Source organism: Helicoverpa zea, chromosome 13, assembly GCF_022581195.2.
Source record: "Helicoverpa zea isolate HzStark_Cry1AcR chromosome 13, ilHelZeax1.1, whole genome shotgun sequence".
In the NCBI taxonomy this organism is placed as follows: Eukaryota; Metazoa; Arthropoda; class Insecta; order Lepidoptera; family Noctuidae; genus Helicoverpa; species Helicoverpa zea.
Window position 1 is genome coordinate 2,786,857 of NC_061464.1, and position 23,930 is coordinate 2,810,786.

Consider the following 23,930-nt stretch of genomic DNA (forward strand, 5'->3'; position numbering starts at 1 on the left):
CTACACAGCAACTACTACGTTCCTCCACATGCACGTTTTTGTCAGGAACACTTAGTCGAAAATAGTTGGGATCTTTTAGTAACTGCACCAAATCGTTGTTTTGAATTTAGTCCCCAGAATGTCTTTGAAATGTTGGAGTGGCTTAAAGCACCTAGAAGCCATATAATAGATTTTGAAAATCTCAATGAAAATCACGATGCAGAACTATATTATTGGACAGGGCGCACTCGTGACGAGTTTGAAAGGATTTTTAGTGAAAGTCCGTCGTTGGTCAATAGCTGCCGTAATTCACGAACCGCGTTAGGCATACTCTTGTCCAAATTAAGAACTGGTGAATCAAATGCGCGGCTTTCTACGTTTTTTGGCATGTCCCGGCAAAATCTAGAGCGTCTCATGAAAATAGCGAGGGAATGTTTAGACAGTGAGTTTGTTCCTCGTCATATAGGTTTTGATCAAATAACGAGAGAACAGATTATTGAAAAAAATCTAGAAGTCCCCACTGCTTTGTTTGCTAATAGTGGGGAAGCTATATTAATTTGTGATGGCACTTATATGTTTACCCAAAAGAGCTCGAATTTTAGTTTCCAGAAGGAGACTTATAGTCTTCAAAAGCATAGAAACCTTATCAAACCATTTTTATTAGTAGCATGTGATGGTACCATTATAGACATTTGCGGACCTTACCATGCCAACAAGTCTGATTCGGTCATTTTGAACAGCATGTTAGGTCCAGGGGGGATTCTTAACTGGATGTTAGAGCCCGGAGATATTTTTATCTTAGATAGGGGATTCCGTGATTCCATCCCTGTGCTAGAAGAAAACGGTTTTGTGGGCATAATGCCGGAATCACGAGCACATGGAGCTTCTCAATTAAGTACCATCCTAGCTAATAAGTCCAGAATGTGTACCATTTGCCGATGGCCAGTGGAAGTAGTCAACGGAAGACTGAAACGCGACTTTAAGCTCTTTCGCCACGAATATTGCAATCTGGCTTTGCCGCATTTTTTCTCGGACCTTCGGATCGCTGCGGCGTTAACGAACGCATTTCATGTTCTTTTACTAGACAGTCCTTTAGCTCGTGATTTTATCCAGGCTGCCAGAAACCGACTGAACACACCTAATCACCTGGCAGATTTTATTGACGAAAATCGATTAAATCGAAACAGAGCCGCATTTGAATTTATTAGCGCCGATGACAATGACTTACAAGCTTTTCCAATATTAACACACGAGGAATTAGTTCTTTTTGCTGTTGGTACTTACCAAGTAAAACTAGCGCCTAGTTATTACAGTGAACACGTTCGAAATACCGGTACATTTCTCTTTCAAAAGTATATGGGGGACGTTAATGTTTTATCATCTTTCAATATGCCGCATGGAAATGTTTTACTTTTACGAGCTCGTATAAAAAGTCGACATATTTCAGCCAAAGTATATCACTGTTACATCTTAATCGATGCTGATAATAGCAACAGTGGGATTAATAGCATCTGTCACTATTATTGTACGTGTTTTACGGGTCGACGAACAATAGGCTGTTGTGCTCATGTAATGTGCCTGGTTTGGTTTTTAGGATTGGCTAGGCACCAAAACGCTACGAGACGTCCTGCTCTTTTCTTAGATAGTGTTATTATCTAGAATAACGATGAAAGAAAGATAAATCAGCATCAATAGCGGATAAAATAATGGAAACAACGACTCCCATAAATAGTGTTGCGACTGTCAAACAGGAACCAGGCCCATCGGGTTCCCAGGACCAAATTATTTCGGCAATAAACAAATTGAGTGATAGATTACAAAATTTAGAGTCAAGATCACAAGGCCGTTCAAATAACTGGCGAAGGAATAACTTTAGACGCAACAGATCCAGGTCAGGGTCAAGAAATCGCACAAGGAAATTCGAAGATCCAAATTGGCTATGTTTTTACCATTATAAGTATCGCAGCAAGGCAACTAAATGCGTGGATCCATGTAACTGGAAGAAAAAACAGGACAAGGACAAGCCAGCGGAAAACTAGAGTCGGTGCAGTCTGCGACGGGAGGCTGTGACCGTGCCTTCGGGAATCACCGTCTGTGTGTCAGAGACAGGAAATCGGGCTTAAACTTCTTAGTGGATAGTGGTGCAAACGTGTCAGTGTTACCGAGGAAAGTAGCCTACATGAAAGGTAATACAAGTGAGTGCTGTTATAAACTCTTTGCCGCAAATGGAACTCAGATTAACACGTATGGTACATTGTACTTAGAATTAGATTTAAACCTAAGACGAGCATTCCGTTGGTTATTTACATTAGCGGACGTACAGCAACCAATATTAGGTGCTGACTTCTTAGCTAATTTTCAGTTGTTAATTGACTTGAAAGGACGAAGGTTAATCGATCAAGTAACTAATTTAAGCACCAAAGGCAATCTTTCTAATTCTAGTGAGCCCACTTTGAAAACTATCGTAAATAATTGCCCTTATTATGATTTATTATGTGAATTTCCAGAACTAACTAAACCAGTTTCGTACAAAGAAACGCCTAAACATAATGTTTGTCATCACATTGAGACCACAGGACCTCCAGTGCACGCACGAGCCAGGCAGTTACCACCAGACAGGTACGTAAAAGCTAAAAATGAGTTTAAGATTATGCAAGAGCTTGGGATTTGTAGGCCGAGTAAAAGCGCTTGGGCAAGTCCCTTGCATGTTGTTCCTAAGAAGGACGGGAATATTAGACCTTGTGGAGATTATAGACGTTTAAATGCGATTACCAAGCCTGATCGATATCCAGTTCCCCGTCTTCATGATTTTACGTATATGTTAGATAATAAAAAGGTTTTCTCAAAGCTAGATATAAATAGAGCCTATTATTGTGTGCCAGTTTCGGAAAATGACATTGAGAAAACTGCCGTCATAACACCGTTTGGTTTATTCGAGTTTGTGCGTATGCCATTTGGATTAAGAAATGCTGCACAAACTTTTCAACGTTTTATGCATCATACTGTTTTACAAGACTTAGATTTTCTTTTTAATTACGTAGATGACGTCATCATTGCATCGGAAAATGAAGAGCAGCATAGAGAACATTTACGAAAAGTTTTTGAACGTTTCAATGAATTTGGTATAACGATTAATTTTTCAAAGTGTAGTTTTGGTAAAGATAAATTAGAGTTTTTGGGTTTTGAAGTCTCTACAGAAGGAATTAAACCATTAGAAGAGAAAGTTAAAGCGATTATTGATTTTCCAAAACCTGATACTATAGAGGAACTTAGAAGATTTTTAGGCATGTTAAATTTTTATAGAGCTCATATACCTCATTCAGCTGATCATCAGGCAGCGTTAAATAAATATTTAGGGAATTCAAAGCGTAAGGATAAAAGTAAAATCAATTGGACACCTGAAGCTACGAAAAATTTTGAAAAATGTAAAGATGATCTTAAAAATGTTACCTTATTGTATTTCCCATCGGCACATACACCTTTGTCATTGATGACGGACGCATCAGACACAAGTGTAGGTGCAGTATTGCAACAAAAAGTTGATGGCAATTGGAAACCTTTAGGATATTTTTCGAAAAAATTAACTGAAGCACAAAAGAAATATAGTACATATGATAGAGAACTTTTAGCAATTTATTTAGCAATCATACATTTTCGTAATTTAGTTGAAGGACAAGAATTAATAATTTTTACAGATCATAAACCATTAACTTTCGCGTTTACTAAATTAGGTACCAATAGAGAAACTTCTAGGCGAACTAGGCAAATTATGTTTATTAGTGAATTTAGTACTGACATACGACACATTAGAGGAAATAATAATATAGTTGCTGACACATTATCTAGAGTTGAAACAATAACATGTCCCACGACGTTAGATTTCGCAGAACTCGCCACTGCGCAGGAAGTTGACGAACAGCTTGCAAAATTATTGAGAGCGTCAAACAACAACAGTAAAGTAATATTAAAACGCGTAACGTTACTCGATACTGATAAACATGTTTATTGCGAAATGTCTACTAATAGTGCAAGACCATATTTACCTGAAAAATTTCGTCGTTTAGCTTTTGATTCTATTCATAATTTAAGTCATCCTGGTATCAAGACAAGTAAAAAATTAGTAAAAGATAGATATTTTTGGCCTGAAATGAATAGAGATATTGGTAATTGGACTAAAACATGTGTAAAATGTCAAAGAGCGAAAGTTCAAAAACATACGGTTTCTGATTTACAGTCCTTTAAAAGTACTAAACGTTTTGAGCATATACATATTGATATTATAGGACCGTTACCAACCTCGCCAGAAGGTTATAGATATTGTTTAACGATTATCGATAGATTCACTCGTTGGCCAGAGGCATTTCCACTAAAAGAGATAACTGCAGAAATCGTAGCGAAAACATTATATGAAGGTTGGATTAGTCGTTTTGGTTGTCCCATAAAGCTCACTAGTGACCAGGGTCGTCAGTTCGAAAGTAACTTATTCAAAGAATTAATGATTTTAATGGGAATTATAAAGACACGTACAACTCCGTATCATCCTCAATGTAATGGTTTAGTAGAACGTTGGCATAGATCTTTAAAAGCCGCGTTAATGGCTCGCTTAAATAATAAATGCTGGGTTGACGAATTGGCAACTGTAATGTTGGGGTTGCGCACAACGATAAAATTAGATACAGGCGTAACCGCTGCACAAATGTTGTATGGCAGTAATATTAGAGTACCCGGTGACTTTTATGATACAACTGATTTGAAAATTAGCGATTCTGAAAATTTCGTAAATAAGTTAAAAGCTGTAATTGACGGGTTAAAGCCATCTAATAAGAAAAATAAGTCACCAAATAAGATTTTTGTGCATAAAGACTTGTATGATTGTGAATATATTTTTATCCGTAATGACGCAGTACGGAAACCGTTACAACCACCATACGACGGACCATATCGCGTCGTAAGTAGAGATAATAAAGTATTTTGTATTCAGTTGCCCGACCGACAAGTTAAAGTTTCTATAGATCGTCTGAAACCAGCGTACATGTTAATAGAGGATGAATCGCAATCTAAAGTAGTTGATAATAGTAATAGGGATACCGTTTGTCGAAAAGTTACGAAAAAAGTAACAATTCAAACGGACGAACCCGATAGTAAAGTTTATACTACGCGAACTGGTCGAGTAAGCAAGAAGCCATTGAAATACCGATAAATTATTTTATTGTTAAAATGTCAATTTTGCAGATTTATTTAGGACATTAGTTTCAAATTGTGGTATCGCGATCTTTAATTTCATTTACGTTGAGACGATACATCAGTATAGTGGACTAAATTAGCAAAATGGGCTCTAATCAAACGAAAGAGAACGTCATTGTAAACGAAAATGTATCTAATGTGGCCCACATGCATAATAAGCTAAATATTATTGGCATAGTGATGATAGTTATTATAATAATGTTAATCATGGTATTTGCGTACGCACTGAAACGAAGATTCATTAGAGGCGTGAGAAAATGGTTAAGAAAAGAAATGGTAGCCAGTTCTGTAGCCTTACCTAGTATTAAGGTCGAAACTGTGCAACCTCAACATACAATGAGTCCGCCGTCAACAGCCAAAGTTGTGCTGTGATAATAATATGCTGATCAAAAACCCTCGTTCTCTCAAGTGATATTATATTTGTGTGAATGTGTAGTGAAGGTTAAACAGTAGTGAATGTATATTTTTTATGGCGTCATCATGTCGGATACTGGAGACTCTTGGTCATTCGTACGAGTAGGCCAAGCGTGTAATTTTATTTTTTAATATGTATAGCAGAGTAACCCGGCATGATAACTACCTTTAACGTATTTCGTATATATATACTTAGATTATGTATATTTCATGTTACCTATTATGTATGTAATCACATTAAATGTCAAGACGGACTCTCTAGAAGTGCTCCGCAACTGTAATAGACGTATATGAGTAGTGTATTACATAGATTTAAGGCAGTTACAGGATGTATTGTGTTATATTTTGTTTTTCGATCGTAGGACATTCTGCATAGTTTGTATTGTTGGTACCGGCCGGCCACAATGACTCCAAGAGAGGAGAACAGAGTATAACACAAAGGTTAAGGACATTTTGTACTTAGTTTAAGATTTTTTTTTAGAAAGTTTTATCCTTTTTGAAGATAGATTTTTTTCTACTCTGTATTTGATATTTACTTTGTAATAATGAACATAAGTTTGAACCTGCACTCTCAGGCACGAGAGGTGTATCTTTTAATCACTAAGCCATTAGGTACAAAGCCAGTAGTACTGAGACAAACATGCGCTTATCGCACAACCCGTCAAGCATCTTGTTTCAAAGTTGTTATTGTATAAATGTATACTGTAAGCAAATTTTTGTCGAGACTGTAATTTAATAATATTGTTTGTGAACATTGTAAGCACTTCTTGGATTATATAGTAACTGGATAAGAATATTTTTTTTTGTAAAAAAATCTTTTGTCAAATTTTTTTTTAAAAAAGGGGAGGAATGATGTAGCGGGACCTACACTAATTGTTGACGCATCAATATTGTTCATACTGTACTTGCATTGTGTTCGCCTCCCCAGTTGTCCCGTATATCGCACTACCAACGCACGCTACTAAATATTGTGACTGTACCAAATCGTATGTAACCTAATTGGAGTCAGAAAATAAAAGTGTATTAATTAGTATTCGGTTTATTTACTTATCTCTGAACACGACACCCCACCATCTAAAGTCTATACTAGAAAAAAGTTCCAGCGTTGAAGTTCAGATAGTTAATGGTTTCACTGTTATCAGGATAAAAAAAAACAAAAATCGACGTTTAAAGGTAATTGTTGTTTCTCTTGCTTTTCAGTCTCTATCTACCACAATCAGTCCTAAGTTCGTGTAGCGTCATACAATTAATATCCGTAATGGCAATGGAAAAATCTTATCAAGACGAATAAAATAAGCTCGAACACGAGCTAGTTATTAGATACCGTTGAGGAGTTCCCTCGTCTCATTGTCGTCTCCATCGTCAGGTCAGGACTTAACCTATGCTATTTTCCGGTGGTATTTCCAGTATACCCGAATGACAAGTTTTTATTCGATATGTGCTTACAATTTCCGAGAGTTCCCTATTGTTTTAAGGTTTCTATCACCAGACCCTGGACCGAATAACAAAGGAACCATTTGGAAAGTAAATCCTTTCAAACAATAAAATGATTGTTTAAATCGGTTGGTAAACGACGGACTTATGCACGTACAAACGTAAAAAGAATACAAACTAACTGAGAAACTCCTCCATTTTTTGAAGTCGGTAAAAAAATGTCTCGTACAATACCTCGTCTTTGTCGATTAATATAATGCATTTCAATTAAGGTAATAAAAGTGGAATAGTTAAGACTTCGTTCGTAAGCATATTTTTCGTAATATTGAATAAGAGTCAAACCAGTTTTTCTCAGGACTCCTGGGATAGATTTCGAAATGTTTCGGTCTGGGACCTTATATAAGCCTATGGAACATAATACACTATACAGTTACTGTGGGCAACACTTGAGCCCAACTTCCATACAAAGAATAGCATTGTCCTTTGGGGCCAAAAGCATATAATTTTATTTATTTCTCATGATGTAGAATTTATCGTAACTAAAATTATTTTAAATCATGTAGTCTTATGAGACGTCCAAACGCCAGTTACAACGAATCTTTTATGATTGTAAATTAAAAAGACATATCTAAAACTAGTACCTATTTCTCATTAGTGTTAATGCTCCAAAGTCTTATTTTTTCTAAATCTCTCTAAAAAACGAAATAACGCGTCGAGGAAATTTAAATTTTACTGTGGTATTTTTCTGTATATACTTTAAAGATGAATAATTAGATATTAAAACGAATGCTGGGTATAAAAAAATATGTTTTTTTTAGCTTTCTAAAACTGTTGGTTTTTAAAGTATCATTTGCGTGACCGTATTAAAATGCATCAGTAAATAGAATTCGTCCCTGATTTACCCTGCCGTTTACCCCGCGCGCGTCCCGTGTGCTCAGTCGTGACCGAACGCGCGTGCTCGTCAGTTGTGTGTGGCGTTATTTTAAGAGAAATTCCAAATTTCAGGTAAGATTTTGACTTTGGTAACAAAGGAGATCATTCATTTCGTACCCAAAATTGAAAGTGCCGGCCAGAGTAAAAAAATACTTGATTCTTGTAGAGAATAATGCCTTGAACATTTTTTACTATTACAAGAATCGTCTACAATTAACCCCCCGGCTGCTATTTGACTTTGAAAATACCAAAAAATCCCACAATGTTTGGAGCATTACATTACGGCCCCAAACTGAGGAAGGAAGCTGCTGCCTTCAAAGGACTCCTGCCCAACCTGGGAAGTCATCAAACGACCCCCTCCCGCTGTGGGGAAGTCAGACTCTTACTGACTAAAACCCATCATGGGGAAACCAGGGCCGGGGTAATTCTTTCGAACAATCCTGCAGCCCCTATAGGCTTTGTCCCCACAAAAATATCGTACGATTCTTGTCGAGGATGCCCTGAAGATTTTTTACAATTATAAGGAACCTCTTCGGTTAACCCCCAGATTGCTGTTTGAGTTTAAAGTGGGAGAACCGTGAATAAAAAATCTATACTTGAATGTTATGGCAAATAACGTCCACAGTATTTTTTTAACCAACTTCCCAAAAAGGAGGAGGTTCTCAATTCGTCGGGATCTTTTTTTTTATGTATGTTCACAGATTACTCGAAGACGCCTGAACCGATTTGCAATTTTGTTTTTGTTTTTGATAGGGTATACCTTCCAGGTAGTCCCATAATCACCCGGTCAGGATCTGATGATGGAAACCCTGAGAAATCGAGGGCAACTTTCGAAAATTGTAGGCGTGCGTAGGTTAAAAACTTGACAATGAGGTGTACGTCTGATAACACTATGCAACAGTGAAGGTTTGGAGCTGACTTGATGATGGAGACGAGAGAAGGTGGCGGGAACTCGACAACTGAATATGTAAACTACCTTGTGTTTGGGCTTATATTATTTGTATTGACGAGACCTTTGCAACTGTGAAGGTTTGGAGCTGACCTGATGATGGAGACCGGAGAAGGTCGAGGGAACTCGACAACTGAATATGTAAACTACCTCGTGTTTGGGCTTATATTATTCGTATTAATGAGATCTTTCCACAAATGCGGATAGTGACAATTATGCTTGTCACTGAAAAGCCAAAAATAAAAACCTTTTTACAAAAAAAACACAGTGTCTAATGGATGTTCCTGAGTTTATACGCCACCGACTTCTAGGCCGATGCACCTAAGAATAGTATTTTTTTTTTGCATTTCAGTGTTTTTGGGAGTCGGTTTAACTGACCGAACGTCTACGATTACGGCCCCTGCTACACTGATTAGCTCCGATTAGCCTCTTACTGATTTAAACCCACCATGTTCCTTCTGACCATGTAGCCAGGCCGCGGTAACTCTTTCGAACAATCCCGCAGCCCCGGCAGGTTTTGGCCCTGGTGGGCCACCTGGGGTTTGCTAACTCTCTGAGGGGGGCGTAAACAATGCATGCCGACGACACATGTTGTCTGTCTCCAAGGAGACAGAGGGACTATGACCCACTCGAAATTCTATAGGGGCGAGGGGGAATGGGCTGCCTTCGTGTCCTTCTGTGAAGCATGCCAGAGAAGGAGGCGGTGGAATAACTGAGAGTTCGCGCATCTCATCCCAGCCGCTGCCGTGGACGTGGAAGACACCACGCGCATCGTTTGTCGAGAAGACTCCCGGCACCATAGATGTCGGTCTGTGGGCGGTGAGTTTAGGGAGGCTCATCGTCCCTCCGCCTCCTTGGAAACAACAGGCCTGTGTCGGCGCCGAGCGTTGACCCAAGCCCTCCTCAGACAGTCAGCAAACCCCAGTGGGGCCTGCCAGGGCTGCGGGATTTTTCGAAAGAGTTACCGCGGCCCTGGTACATTATCACAAGGAACATGATGGGTTTAAATCAGTAAGTCTCCTCGGTGTGCAGCAGGAGGGGGGGGGGGATCGTAGACGTTCGATTAGTTAAAAGAATAATGTGGACGTATTTGTCGTAACATTCAAGTATAGATTTTATATTCACTTTAAACTCAAATAGCAGTCTGGGGGTTAACGAAGACGTTCCTTATAAAAGTAAAAAATCGTCAGGGCATCCTCGACAAGAATACTACGATATTTATAGCGGGGACAAAGCCTATCGGGCTGCGGGATTGTTCGAAAGAATTACCGCGGCCCTGGTTTCCCCATGATGGGTTTTAGTCAGTAAGAATCTGACTACCCCACAGCGGGAGGGGGGTCATTTGATGACTTCCCAGGTTGGGCAGGAGTCCTTTGAAGGCAGCGGCTGCCTTCTCCAGTTTGGGGCCGTAATGTAATGCTCCAAATATTGTGGGATTTTTTGCTATTTTCAAAGTCAAATAGCAGCCTGGGGGTTAATTGTAGACAATTCTTGTAGTAGTAAAAAATGTTCAGGGCATTATTCTCTACAAGAATCTACTATTTTTTTCTTCTGGCCGGCACTTTCATTTTTGGGTACAAAATGTTCGAGACTTGAATGATCTCCTTTATATCATTAGTGTTTTGTCACATATTGTGCAAAGTTAAATGTGTTTTTTGTTTTTGATTTGGCTGTTTAACAAACCATTGAGAGCATATTTTGTTTCCAATGTACGGTATATTCTCTAGAACGTTCTATTTACGAAATAAATTCGAATTACTTCCAAAAATCTCATTCGTGTCACTCTCATTTGTGTCGATTCACGAGTCACACGAATTATATGAAAAGTCACACTAATGATTTTTTTTTGTTTACTTTTAGATTAAGTATTAAATAATGGCGAAACCAAAAAAACAAAAAAGTGAGGAAGAATTAAAGAGGCGTAGAATAGCTAGAAGACAAAAATATCAAACTATTAAAAACAATCCTGAGTTATATGCCGCTGAGCAAGAAAAAAAAAGACAATATTACTTAAAAGCGAAGGAGAATAAAAAAATTAAAAGTATAAACGAAATGAGTACACGCGAGCAAAGAATTCAAAGACGAAAATGGAAAGAGAGTGCCAAAAAGTTTTATAGAAAGAAAGTAAGCCAAAGAATTATAGAGAACGTTGCAGTAACTGAAGAAAGTTGTGATATTGAAAATGTTAACATGAATACAGATCTTTTAAATATAGAAAACCAAGAAATAAAATCCAAAATAAGTATGCGTGAACAAAAACTAATAAAAAAAATCAAAACAATGAACATGCAGCACGAAAAAGAGAAACGAAATTATATATTATTATTAAATAGGTACAGGTTCAGGTTAAATTATTTAAAAAGAAAAATATCTACACTAACAGATGAAATAAGTAATGAATCAGAAAATACAAAAAATGAAGACAAGAAACAATTATTTGATATACTTCTAAGTGCTGAAATAACACAGAAATTTGCAAAAACTGCACACAGGAAAGACAAACGCGTTATCACTAAGTTAATTGATAAAGAGAAGTTTAAAAAATTTAAGGTTGCTACTGACCTTCGGAAAGTTCATCTTCGAGAACGATTTAAGAAGAATTCACGTAATAACATCAACATTCAAAAATTAGTAGAAAAGTTTTACGAAGACGACATTAACAGTCGCATTACTCCAGGCAAGAAACAATATAAGAAGAAACATGGAATCGTTAAACAAGTCAGATATCTTTTAGATTCTATAAAAAACTTACACAAGAAATTTTTGGCTGAAAATACTAACATTAAAATTAGTTACACGACTTTTACAAGACTCAGACCATTTTGGGTCTCTCTTCCGACTGACGACCGTGATACGTGCGCCTGCTTGTTGCACACAAATTTTAACTTATTAATAGCGGCTCTTAATAAGAATAATATTCTTCATGTAAAAGATAGTCAGAATTTGATAAAGGAAATCTGTTGTGATAAATATAGGCTAGATTGTCTTAATCGCAAATGCGCTTCATGTAAAAATAAAACAGTACCTTATAAAGAATTCCGAAATGATAAAGAAATACAGTACATGGTATGGGAAAGCGACACCAAAAAAGTACACACGAAAGAAATAAAAATAATCAAGAAGAAAACAAAGAGATCTGATCCTCGTAACCTGATAATTGAACTGGAAAATATGCTGCCAAAATTTTTGTCCCACACGAGTAACATTGTCAACCAGTACGCTACTATTAAATGTTTAAAAGAATCTCTAACTACTAATGAAGCCTTGATTCATATGGATTTTTCGAAAAATTATTCTTATAAATATTCGGAGGAAGTACAAAGCATGCATTTTGGTGGCAGCCGTGGTCAAGTCTCACTTCATACAGCAGTGGTTTATTTAAAAAATGATTCCAATGCTACTCAAGCCTATTCTGTTTGCACAGCCAGTGAATGTACCCGTCATGATGCAGCGGCAGTGTGGGCTCATCTAAATTATTTAATTAAATTTGTGTTTAACAGATCATCACAAATTAATCGCATTCACATTTTAACAGATAGTCCCACAAGCCAGTACAGAAATAAATACATTTTTTATATATTAACTCAATTAAGGAATGACTTCCCAGAACTAAATCTTGTCACGTGGAATTACCAAGAAGCTGGGCACGGCAAGGGTGCTCCTGATGGCATTGGAGCAGTGATCAAAAAGACTGCCGATTATGAATTAAAGTGTCATCAGGATGTCGGAGACTTTGATGCCTTTGTTAACATTATTCGAAGAAATATAAAAAACGTAGAAATGGGTATTATTCAAGAGCACGAAATTAAATTTAAGGAATTAATGTTGCCTAAAGATATTGCCACTTTCAAGGGGACTATGACAGTTCATCAGGTATATTTTATACAACAAATAAACATTAAAAAATATACTGATGTTACCATATACAATGTAATAATAATACATATATTTTTCTTTCAGGTCGTTTGGGCAGCCGATTCTGCTTATCTAGAATTTAGAAAACAGAGCTGTTTCGAATGTATAAGTGTCGCTTGTAAACATGGTAAACATATAAGATTTTTCAAGATATATAATACTCCAATTGGATCTACAGTGGAATATGTAAAGGTCATCCCGGAAAAGAAAAGAATTAAGGTACTTAGTGATGTTACCATTTGCTATGCTAATACCGATGATCCAATGTTACATGACAGCACGCCATCAACTTCAAGTCTCCGCAGTGTTCGACACTCCTGGGTCAATAAATGTTTTATAAATAATTATACAAAAGCGACAGATCATGAAAAAGAATTCCTTGATTTTTTTAAGAAATGTGAAGATGATGATGACGATCCCTTATCAGATTAATTAATTAAGAAGGTATTAATAATATGGATATTGTTATTGCACACGCAATGAAAAAGGATTAGCGTTAACGAATCTTGAAGACTGAAATCAGAAATGTATACCATTGATTAGCTTAGTTGAATAAGTTATTGTTTTGGAATTAAGTTTAAAATAATTAATATCTGTAGTACGGTGACCAGCACATCCACCTACCCCAATATGTCAAAGTTTCCTAATGGAATTTGACGCTTTTTACACTGTTGCAATAAATTGAAAATCTTTTAAAGAAATTTGATAGTAGGTTGAAGCGCTGGCTACTGCAATAATGTTACTACCATACCTACTATTAATAATGTTAATGACAAATATTTTATGTTTTGTTGATTATTTATTAATTTTCATTAGTGTAACCAGAGATCTCATTAGTAAATCACAAAATATCATTAGAGAAATTATGTTGCTCATTCGTGTCACTCAAAAATTTGTATTTTCCCTGTTATTGGAAGAAATTAAAGGTTTGTTTGATTAGCATGTGTTTTTTTAACTAATGAATGCACCATATATAAACATTTTTTTTTTAATATTTTTCAAATATCATGCAATTCACACTGTTTTGGCCCCAAATTTGAAATCGACCCGCGTGCATTTCCTTGATTGCCTACACATCGCTCGTTTTCTTCTCGGCGATAACCAGCCATCCTCCAACAAAATACAGTCCACTTTAACTTACTTTACTATTTGCGTTTATTTCCAAACCAATATATTTTGATAGTTGGTTCCAGAACATCACTCACAATTTTTGAATGTTGTTTCCTTTTTTGACCACTGGCGGCGCTAGTAGTACGATCAGCGCCGTTAACCGAACGATGTCGAAACTTTACCGTAACGAGAGCCATTAGGGGTTTTTCATAGTTTAAAAATAGAAGGGGTGATATTTTAAGGGTGGGTTTTTTGTATATTGTAAAGGAAACTGGGTTGCACAGGATAGGCATAGCTGGAACATTATAAATTGTGTCAAATCACCCGAAAACCGCCCCAAAAGATTTTCCATAGATTTGGCCTCAAGAATGTCCCGCGCTCCAATTGACTGGCGCGCGCGACTATCTTGTTGCGCGCGCTCTGATTGGTCGCGCATACATCGGTCCAGTCTATATAATGGGAGCAATTTCGGTGATCAGGCACTCCAGATCCAGCGGCACCCTCAGGAAGAAAGGAAATAAAGGAAGAGAAAAGGAACCCGAAGTCTTGTTATTGCCAGCACCCTCGTCGAGAAGCATCCCCGCCAGCAACCCTACAAGTCGGAAACACACACGCCTACAATCCTACAGTCCACAAGCTCTTCAAAAGAGTACTTAACAAAAAAAAAAGTAATTGGTATTACCAAGTGCAGGGTCAACTGCGAGTAACAGGAAAAACGAAATGTATTTTTGGAATATGGTCAGGTGAAAATTATCCAGTGCCCGTTGAACACATTCTAAGAGATGACGAATTTTGGAGGATAAATATGGAGAAAAAAAACATAGATTTTTATCTAAATTGTATACTGCCAGAAATTTTAGACTCGAGGCAAATTCGCGATATGCCTATACGAGACATTATGTTATTAGAATAGCAATAGAAAAGAAAATAATAAGCCTAGCGAACCTAAAGACCAGATTTCTATCCCAGTCATTCAGATAAGTCCATGCATACAAGGCAACTACAATTTGATGAGTTTTAGCCTTTGGGTCTCTCTTCCAACTGCCGACCGTGATACGTGTGCCGTACGTTGTTGCACATAAATTTTAACTTATTAATTTATTAAATCCCCCCCCCCCCCGCAGTTCAGCGGATGAAATAAAATCTAACAATGGCCGAACATGGGCGTGGGAGCTCTTGGAGACAAAATGCCACAAGGCATGCTGTTAGACAATATAGAGCATTATTGGCCTCAGTGGCAGCGATTTAAACAAGGCTTCAAAATTTTTATCATGGCTGCTGGATTTGAAAAATTTTCTGAGACAAGGAAGGCCGTCATCCTACTCAACAATATGACAAAATGTAGGATAAGCGACGAGCCAGTATTGACTAGTTATTCTAACAATACTGTGATTGATTGTTTAAACTAGATTCTAAGACAATAGAAAAGCGTAGCGACAACCTCATCCTATTTCATTAGAATGTAATCCGCTTTTCTGGCAAAATATTAGATATTGAACTTTTAACTGATAGGTTTTCTATAGATATATTATGTCTTTGTGAGACATGGCTCAAGCCTAAGTAAATGTTCTTTAATATTAATAATTTCAAGGTTGCTAGAGTATTTAATAGGGTAACTGCAGAGGGTGCTTACACAATATCAATGTACCCCTACATTGATATTGTGTAAAAATAATTTAAAATTTAAGATTTAGAAGACTTGTGGGGCATTTCTGTTAAAGCCCTGAGCTCCGTGATTGACAATATTGCACCAATACTTAGTCAAATCTTTAACTCATGTTTAGATGAAGGCACATTTCCTGATTTGATGAAACATAGTAAGGTCATTCCAATATTTAAGTCAGGTTGTAAGAAAAATCCGTCAAACTACAGACCCATTTCAATTCTCCCGGCTCTAAGTAAAATATTCGAAAGGATCATGCTTGATCAGATGTTAAACCACTTCAACTTAAATGATATACTGCACGACCGTCAATTCGGCTTTACAAAGGGTAGGTCCACTACGGACGCCAGAGCGCGGTTAGTCACTCAAATTTTGGAAGCCTGGGAGAGTTCGCAGGATGCCGTCGGTATATTCTGTGATCTCTCCAAGGCGTTTGATTGTGTGGACCACGATACACTCATTTCTAAGCTGAGACACTACGGAATTCGTGGAACATCTCTTGAACTTGTCCGTCTTATTTATCCAACAGACAGCAAAAAGTGGAAGTCTGCGCCTCAACATCTTCCGGGACAGTTGTAAAAATGGGCGTGCCGCAAGGCTCTGTACTGGGTCCATTTCTGTTCCTAGCTTATATAAATGACCTTCCATATGTGTTGTCTGATGTTTCGGATGTTATTTTATTTGCAGATGACACTTCCCTTATTTTTAAAGTTAAGCGTAAGAACCCCAATGTTAGTCATATTAATGAAAGCCTAGAAATTCTCTCAAAATGGTTCGCAGCTAACAATTTATTATTAAACGCTTCCAAGACTAAATGTCTTAAGTTCTGTTTGCCTAACGTCACCGCGGTTGAAACTAATATAATGCTCGAAAAGAGCAAATTAGAGTTAATTAACAGTACAGTATTTCTGGGCATTACCATTGACAGTAAATTGCAATGGGGAGCCCATATATCCTCCCTATCAGGGCGACTTGGTTCTGCTGCCTTTGCAGTCAGAAAAATAAGACAACTGACCGATATAGCTACGGCCAGGCTTGTATACTTCGCCTATTTCCATTGCGTGATGTCATATGGCATATTGCTATGGGGGGCAGCGGCTGATGTCCAATCAATTTTTGTTTTGCAAAAAAGGGCGATCCGAGCGATCTATGGCATGGGCTCTCGCGAATCTCTAAGAGAATTCTTTAAGGAAATTAATATTCTTACATTACCTTTCTTGTATATTTTTGAAAATATTATGTTTGTTCGCAAAAACCTCCATAATTTCACAGTTAAAAGCGACATTCACCAGATAAATACACGTAACAAACATAAATTAGTGGTTCCCAAGTTTAGGCTAACAAAAACAAATAAGTCGTTCTTAGGGAATTGTGTACGTTTTTATAACAAGCTACCTAAATGTATCCTTGATCTCACTGATAAAAAGTTTAAGAATGTAGTTAAAAACATTTTGATTAAAAAGGCGTATTATAAAATCCAGGATTACATTAATGACAGTGATGCCTGGCGTTAAATTAATATTGTTTTTTCTTTTTCTCTGCACATGTGGCTTCCCCGGCGACCACGGGCACGGGACTGCCGCCGCCCAGACCAGCCAAAAGGACCACTAATTGAAGTATCTGTTTGAAAACTTGATTACCCAGTATACATATATTTTCTTTGAATTGTATAAATTATTTTTCTAGTAAAATTGCACTAAAATTATTTTGTATAATTTATTAGTAAATTTTTAACTCAATTTGTATTGTATAACATTCTCAGGACTAGATAGAAAACTGTATGTTTGTAATTATTTTTATTTTCTTTTAAAAAGAGTGTCCATGGAGTTTCTTGCCGGTTCTTCTCCATGAGACCAACTCTTTGGAACCGTGCACCTAACTTTGACGTTTCGAAAGAGCTTTAATAGGCCTATTTGAAATAAAAAAAATTGAGTTTGAGTTTGAACTGCATTGGGCAGCAGGCGCAGGAGTTACATTTTAATGTGCTGAGACCTTTACTTCCTACCCCTTCCGGTCTTGTTACCTTAAGTCGGCCGCCGGTAACAGGCTTCCTATCCGCACGACTTGTGTTAAAGTTGTCCCACAGTGCTAGGGAATTAGGGTTAATTAGATATTTAATAAATGTATTGGTTGGTGACAGACCAAAAGTCACCGAGAAAAGAATTCTGGTGCTATAATAATAATTGTATTCGATTGGCGGCAGACCTAAAGCCACCCAGATTATAATCTGTCGTTACAATAAGTGATATCCTCTGAGACGCCTTATATACAGGAATGAATTTTATCCAGTGCGCAAACTTTGTTAACTTATAGTTAAATAAGTTTTATCCATACATATATTTTTATTTTGTCGTGTTTTAGTACAAAAAAAGAAAAGTTATTGATATCGAAAGATGTTTATTTTGTAACCGATTGTACGCTCACAGTCGTCATAGTGGGCACGGCGGCAACGCGAAACCGGTTTACTGACGCGAGCGCTACTCGGCGCGCGTAAAAGTCTCTGCACACAGAGGGCGGGGCGCGGCGGGACGGGACGGCGACGCGACACAATGTACTAGATCGTCGCGTCGCGTCGCGTCGAGCGGGACGGCTCTGTGTGACGTCGTCCGTAATATCTAGTACATTACAATTGCTCAGTGTCGCGTCGCCATCCCGTCCCGCCACGCCGCGACCGCAGTGTGCAGAGACCTTAAGAATTGTTGGTATCCATATTTTGCTGATTTTAGGGTGGACAAAAGAATGAAAAAAATGATGGTGCAGATATGTTCTGTTAATGATTCTGGACCACCAGTTTTTTTTTTGCGCACTGCTTAAAATTCATTCCTGTATTGTATGGTTATTACGCTTATTGTATGGTTGGCGACATACTGAAAAGTCACTCGATATATGTTGGTAGTCCTTAACGGATAATCATACTATAAAACGGGTAATAAACAAGACAGAGGGAAAGGTATAGTTAGAAATATGTCTCAAATTAAAATGTGACTCATACCTACGGACATAATTAAAATTATTCCCTTATTCGACGATAATACCCGTCCAAAAGGGTTATTTTTGAGAAAATCTGATTATGTTATTTCGCTGTGACCGTCCGTGACTGTCCCGGATCAGAATAGGACCTCCCTATTTCTCTCTAACTAAGGGAGCTAAGGCCTAGTGCATTTCATCAGCACTTTGGGCTACCCGCAAGGTGGCGGACACATCACCTCAATAGCATTCCCAAGGAGGGTTAGCGTCAGGCAGGCGGGGCCGGCTGCAAAACTTATGCCAAATCAAATTGTAGTATGTTAAGGTCCGAATATATTATGAATAAAAAAGTATGGAAGGAGAAAACATGCTGCACCGACCCCAAATAAAATTGGGATAAGGGCAGGAGGATGATGTAACTTTTTTGAAATAAAAATAAACTTTTACAAATGTTCACAATTAAAGTTCACATGTAGCAAACACGGCGATGAGAATGCCTGTGATAAGCGGGTACCCCCATCAAAATTTCTCGTCTATAGAGAAATATCACATCCCAAGTTCAAACAATAAAATTAGCTCCAACGTGCAGCTCCAAAGAAGCGAGCAACAGCGCTGTACTCTGGCAAGGTGGAACAGAACAAATGTAATCTAGAAGTTATAGCTTCGAGGGAAGCCAGTACCGTCAGCTGGGTTAAGTGACGGAATTAATACGCTAATCACGACTCAGACTAAATTATGGAAACAACATTCACATGGTTGACATTATATTAATGAAAAACGACAACGGCGCAAGCCTGCTATACTAGGATCTTACCGGCATCGAAGCTAGTGTGATTAGTGAAAGGAAGATATCACTACTTACGATGCGTTCAAGAAATTAATTAATTCACATTTTTGTCCCTCGCACAATAAATTGTTTAGCAAAGAAATTATAATTTCTTTTGAAAAGTATTCATTTTGCCCGCTATGGGTGGAAAAAACGGATAATGAGCCAAATAAAAAAATCATAATTTAGTTACCAAAGATTGTAACCAGAATAGTCAATTACAAGTATGATTATAATAAATATTTTTTTCTTACTTTTTTAATTAACACGTCCTTCTTGCCCGTCCGTCCGAAGGAGAAAAAATGCTGCACCGACCCCAAATAAAATTGGGATAAGTGCAGGAGGATGATGGAAGTTTTTTGAAACAAAAATAAACTTTTACAAATGTTCACAAATATAGTTCACATGTAGCAAACACGGCGATGAGAATGTCAGTGATAAGCGGGTACCTCCATCAAACTTTCTCGTCCAAAGAGAAACATCACATCCCAAGTTCAAACAATAAAATTTGCTCCAACGTGCAGCTCCAAAAAAGCAAGTATTGATGCCCCACCCAGGACAACAACAGCAACAGCGCTGTACTCTGGCAAGGTGGAACAGAACAAATTAATCTAGAAGTTATAACCAGCCGTCTTACCGGCATTGCAGCTAGTGTGATTAGTGAAAGGAAGATATCACTACTTACGATGCATTCAAGAAATTATAATTTAAACACATAAAACCTAACGAACGATACTTGCAATTTTGTCATAGAATTCAATCAGCTAGGAGTGGCCTATTTAACAAAGTAAACCAACTCAAAAACGCGAGCATACGAGAATTAAGAATTCACAACGAACTCGCTCTAAATGTTTTTCGAAGAAGACGTATCAAACTCGCCGACGGACACGCGCGCTACCTTGACATCTTAATGACCACTCTTGACGTTCGCCTAGAGGGGAAGGTGATTCAGACGCCCTTCCTCATCCTTCCGGAATCACGACACAATGAAACATTGCTAGGTATAGATTCCCTCTTTGCAGCTGCAGTAGTTATGGATTTTCCTAGAAAATGTTGGTACTTTTCCGAGGCTCGCCATGTCGAGTACCCAATGCGGTTTGAACCCTCCTCGTTGCCACAGCTTGCTTTTTGTAGATAAGTAGTTTAAGGCTGTATATATAGTGTAATTGAAAATTTATAGCAACCTGAGTTGTATTTTATGTTACGAGTGCCTTAGGTTTGGGATTCCCGGAATGTTGGGCTGTATAGATGACACCCATATAGCCATTCTGAGACCTGTCATCCATGAAGAGCGGTATTTAAATCGAAAGGGATACCACTCACTAAATATTAAGTTTATTATTCATCCAATAGGTGATATCTTGAACAAATTTCGAAAACTATATTCATAACAAATAATCTTCCTAGATTTGCGATGCTGACCTAAACATCATGTTTGTGGATGCAAACAGCCCTGGGCCATGACTCAAGCGCAAGTCATCCCATATGCAAACAATATGAGAGAGTTGTCTGATGCTGGGGAGCAGACGTTTTTATAGGGTAACTACTATCACCTAAAATTATATATATATATATATAATTTTAGGTGATAGATAGTGGATTTCCTCTACGGGTAAATATGATGACCCCAATATTAAATACTGTGGAGGGCACGCCTGAACATTATTATTACAAATTACATGTAACTGCACGTAACACCGTAGAGCGCTGTATTGGAGTATTGAAAGCTCGATTCAGGTTTGTTAATGCAAAAATATAAATAATAGACGTACATAGACAGTAAATGATGGTGCAAGATGAAAAAAGATGTTATTTAAAAGGGAAATTGGGTGCAAATTGGTGGGCTCGCGGCATGGATGGTTAGGCAACCATCCACGCCGCGCACAACACGCTGTGTCTTGCACAACATTGCAAACAAAAGAAGGCTACCTGTATCACGTCTCTCACCTGCGGAAGAAGTTGTACAGAGGAGACATCCAATACCAGTAAATCTGGACACTATTTAGTAATAAGTAGGCAATAACTTGAACAACTTTTGAAAGCGATATTCGTAACTTAAACAACCTTTTCCGGGTTCTCCGGCTCCAAAAGGACGTTTCACTAGTGGTCAAGGTAAACGTAAACCAAAAACTCGACAGAGCTTATTGGTGTTGACCTCGTAATATGTTGGATATAAAATCCAAAAATGCGCCTAAAGCTTCTCCAGCAAAGAAATAACGTATAGTCTCCAAAATATTTTTTGAAGACAGTAGTGTGAACGAGAAGAAGGAAGTGAAGGAGAAGATTTTCCCAATGTCTCCCAAGACGATGAAGATGACTGTATATATTGCAACGACCTTTATTCAAGATCTAAGCCTGGAGAAGACTGGTTGCGGTGCTTACAATGTTCGCATTAGGCTCACGCTTTTTGCGCCGATGTGCCCAGAAGAAGTAAGCGTTTCATTTGCGAATGATGCCAATAATTCCGTCGCTTTTATTTATATGTCCCTTTATCCATTAGCAATATACCATTTGGCCCGAAGCATAATGATTATAACTTATCTCAGTTTAATTAGGTTCGTTTTTTTTTTGTTGATTTATAACAAAAAAATATGTTTTTGAGTAACGATGATTATAGCTTTTTTTGCCATAAGAAGAGTTCCCTGTCACTTCATTTTTTTCCGTGACATGCGTACTACTTTAGAGTAATAAAAAATAAACTGAAAAAAAAATATTGCCTAAGTAAATTATTGTGGTTTTAAATAACTGTTAATAAATTAAGTAAATAAAATAACAAAGTATAAAGGCTCGAGCAGACCGGATGCGTATGCGTAACCACGCGCGTAGTCACGCGCGTAGTTACGGCGTAACCATGAGTTGTAATGTATGGAAATGTATGAGACAGGCCACACCGCTTGCGTAACGACGCGCGTGTCTACGTTACGCAAGCGGTGTGGCCTGTCTCATACATACATCGAGCGTATCGAGTTGCGGCAGCTTTGGACATTAGAAAAGCTACCGTTACCCGTATCACTAAGGAGAAATTTGGTGAAACTGGTACTGAAGACAAGAAATTGTCCACTCCGAAGAAGCGTAAGCACAAAACTTCAATAACTGATATAGACAGTTTTGATACTATCCGAAATCATATTAATGGATACTATGAGAGAAATGAGTTCCCGACATTATTAAAATTAACAAAATCTCTAAAAGAAGCTGAACTGTATACTGGAGGCATAACATCACTATGGCATGTGTTGCATAAAGTGGGATTTGGGTGGAAAAAAGTAAATAAAAGAAAAATAATAATGGAGAGCGGAGACATATGTGCTTGCACGTATAGCATTTTTAGAGGCTGCGAAACAGATCCAAAAGAGATGGCCAAAAAAACACCCAGAGTCGACAGAAACTTCATATGTACGATTGGATTCAGTATAATGTAAGGATTAAAAAAAGTATTTCATATCATCTAAAAACCATGGGGTTCTCTTTTTATAACGTTTTTTCGATCATGATTTTAGTTCACAGAAAAGTTTACTTTTACTGTTTCATGTTCATTAGAAGTTGAATGCAGACTCGTGATTGGACCGTTTTGCATCGCTAAGTCATTTGTTACATTTGACAATGTCACATGGCGCGATTTTCAAAGACAATTTTTAAAAAGACGTTTCATAGCCAGTTGTGAAGATTGCATATAACTGCGAAACCTCTCCAAGTAAGTAAGGTCGGTGCTTTCGTGTTTGGAGTTGTTAAATATAAGACCTTTTAATCACCAGGCAATCTCAGTAACTATGGGGATATTACTTTTGGCTAGTATAATCTTAGTGTACATAGATTTGTTTTTATGTTCCTTGATGTAAATGATCTTTAAAATCAATATAAATTCAACGACCTATTTTTGTGAAAATATGATATAGCTCCTATACCCCATGGATTTCAGGCTGGAGTTTTTGGCACCATCAAAGGTCTATCATAATGAACCTATTGGTAAGAATTTCATTGCTGTCGATTCTGGGTTTTTTTACTTTGAAAATTTGGCCATCTCCTTTGGGAGAATGTTGTAGTCCTCGACGAGACTTGGCTGAACGCTAACCACACTGTCGGTAAAATGTGGACAGACAACACCGCTCATTCCTCCACAAAAGTACCAGAAGGAAAAGGCAAGAGGCTAATTATATGACACGCTGGGAATGCAAAAGGGTTTATACTTATGCCCTTCTAGCATTTAAATAAAAAAAACGGGCGACTACCATGAAGAAATGAACGCCGATAAATTTGAAGAATGGTTTGAAAATAATTTATTAAATAATCTAACAGAACCGAGCATGATAATAATGGATAATGCGAAATACCATTCCCGGCAACTTAATAAACCACGTACCTCGCAAAATAATAAAGGTATACCCTTGTGGAATGGTTGAATAAAAATAACGTGGATGCCGACATGTCGATGTTGAAGGAGAAATTGGTGCGATTGATAAATTACACAAGTCACCGACGCCCACCTACAAGCTTGA

At 37.7% G+C, this 23,930-nt stretch overlaps 1 pseudogene; it reads left to right on the forward strand.

The window, feature by feature from the left end:
• Positions 1–23,930, forward strand: part of LOC124636025 — a 47,968-nt pseudogene that overhangs the window by 23,298 nt on the left and 740 nt on the right.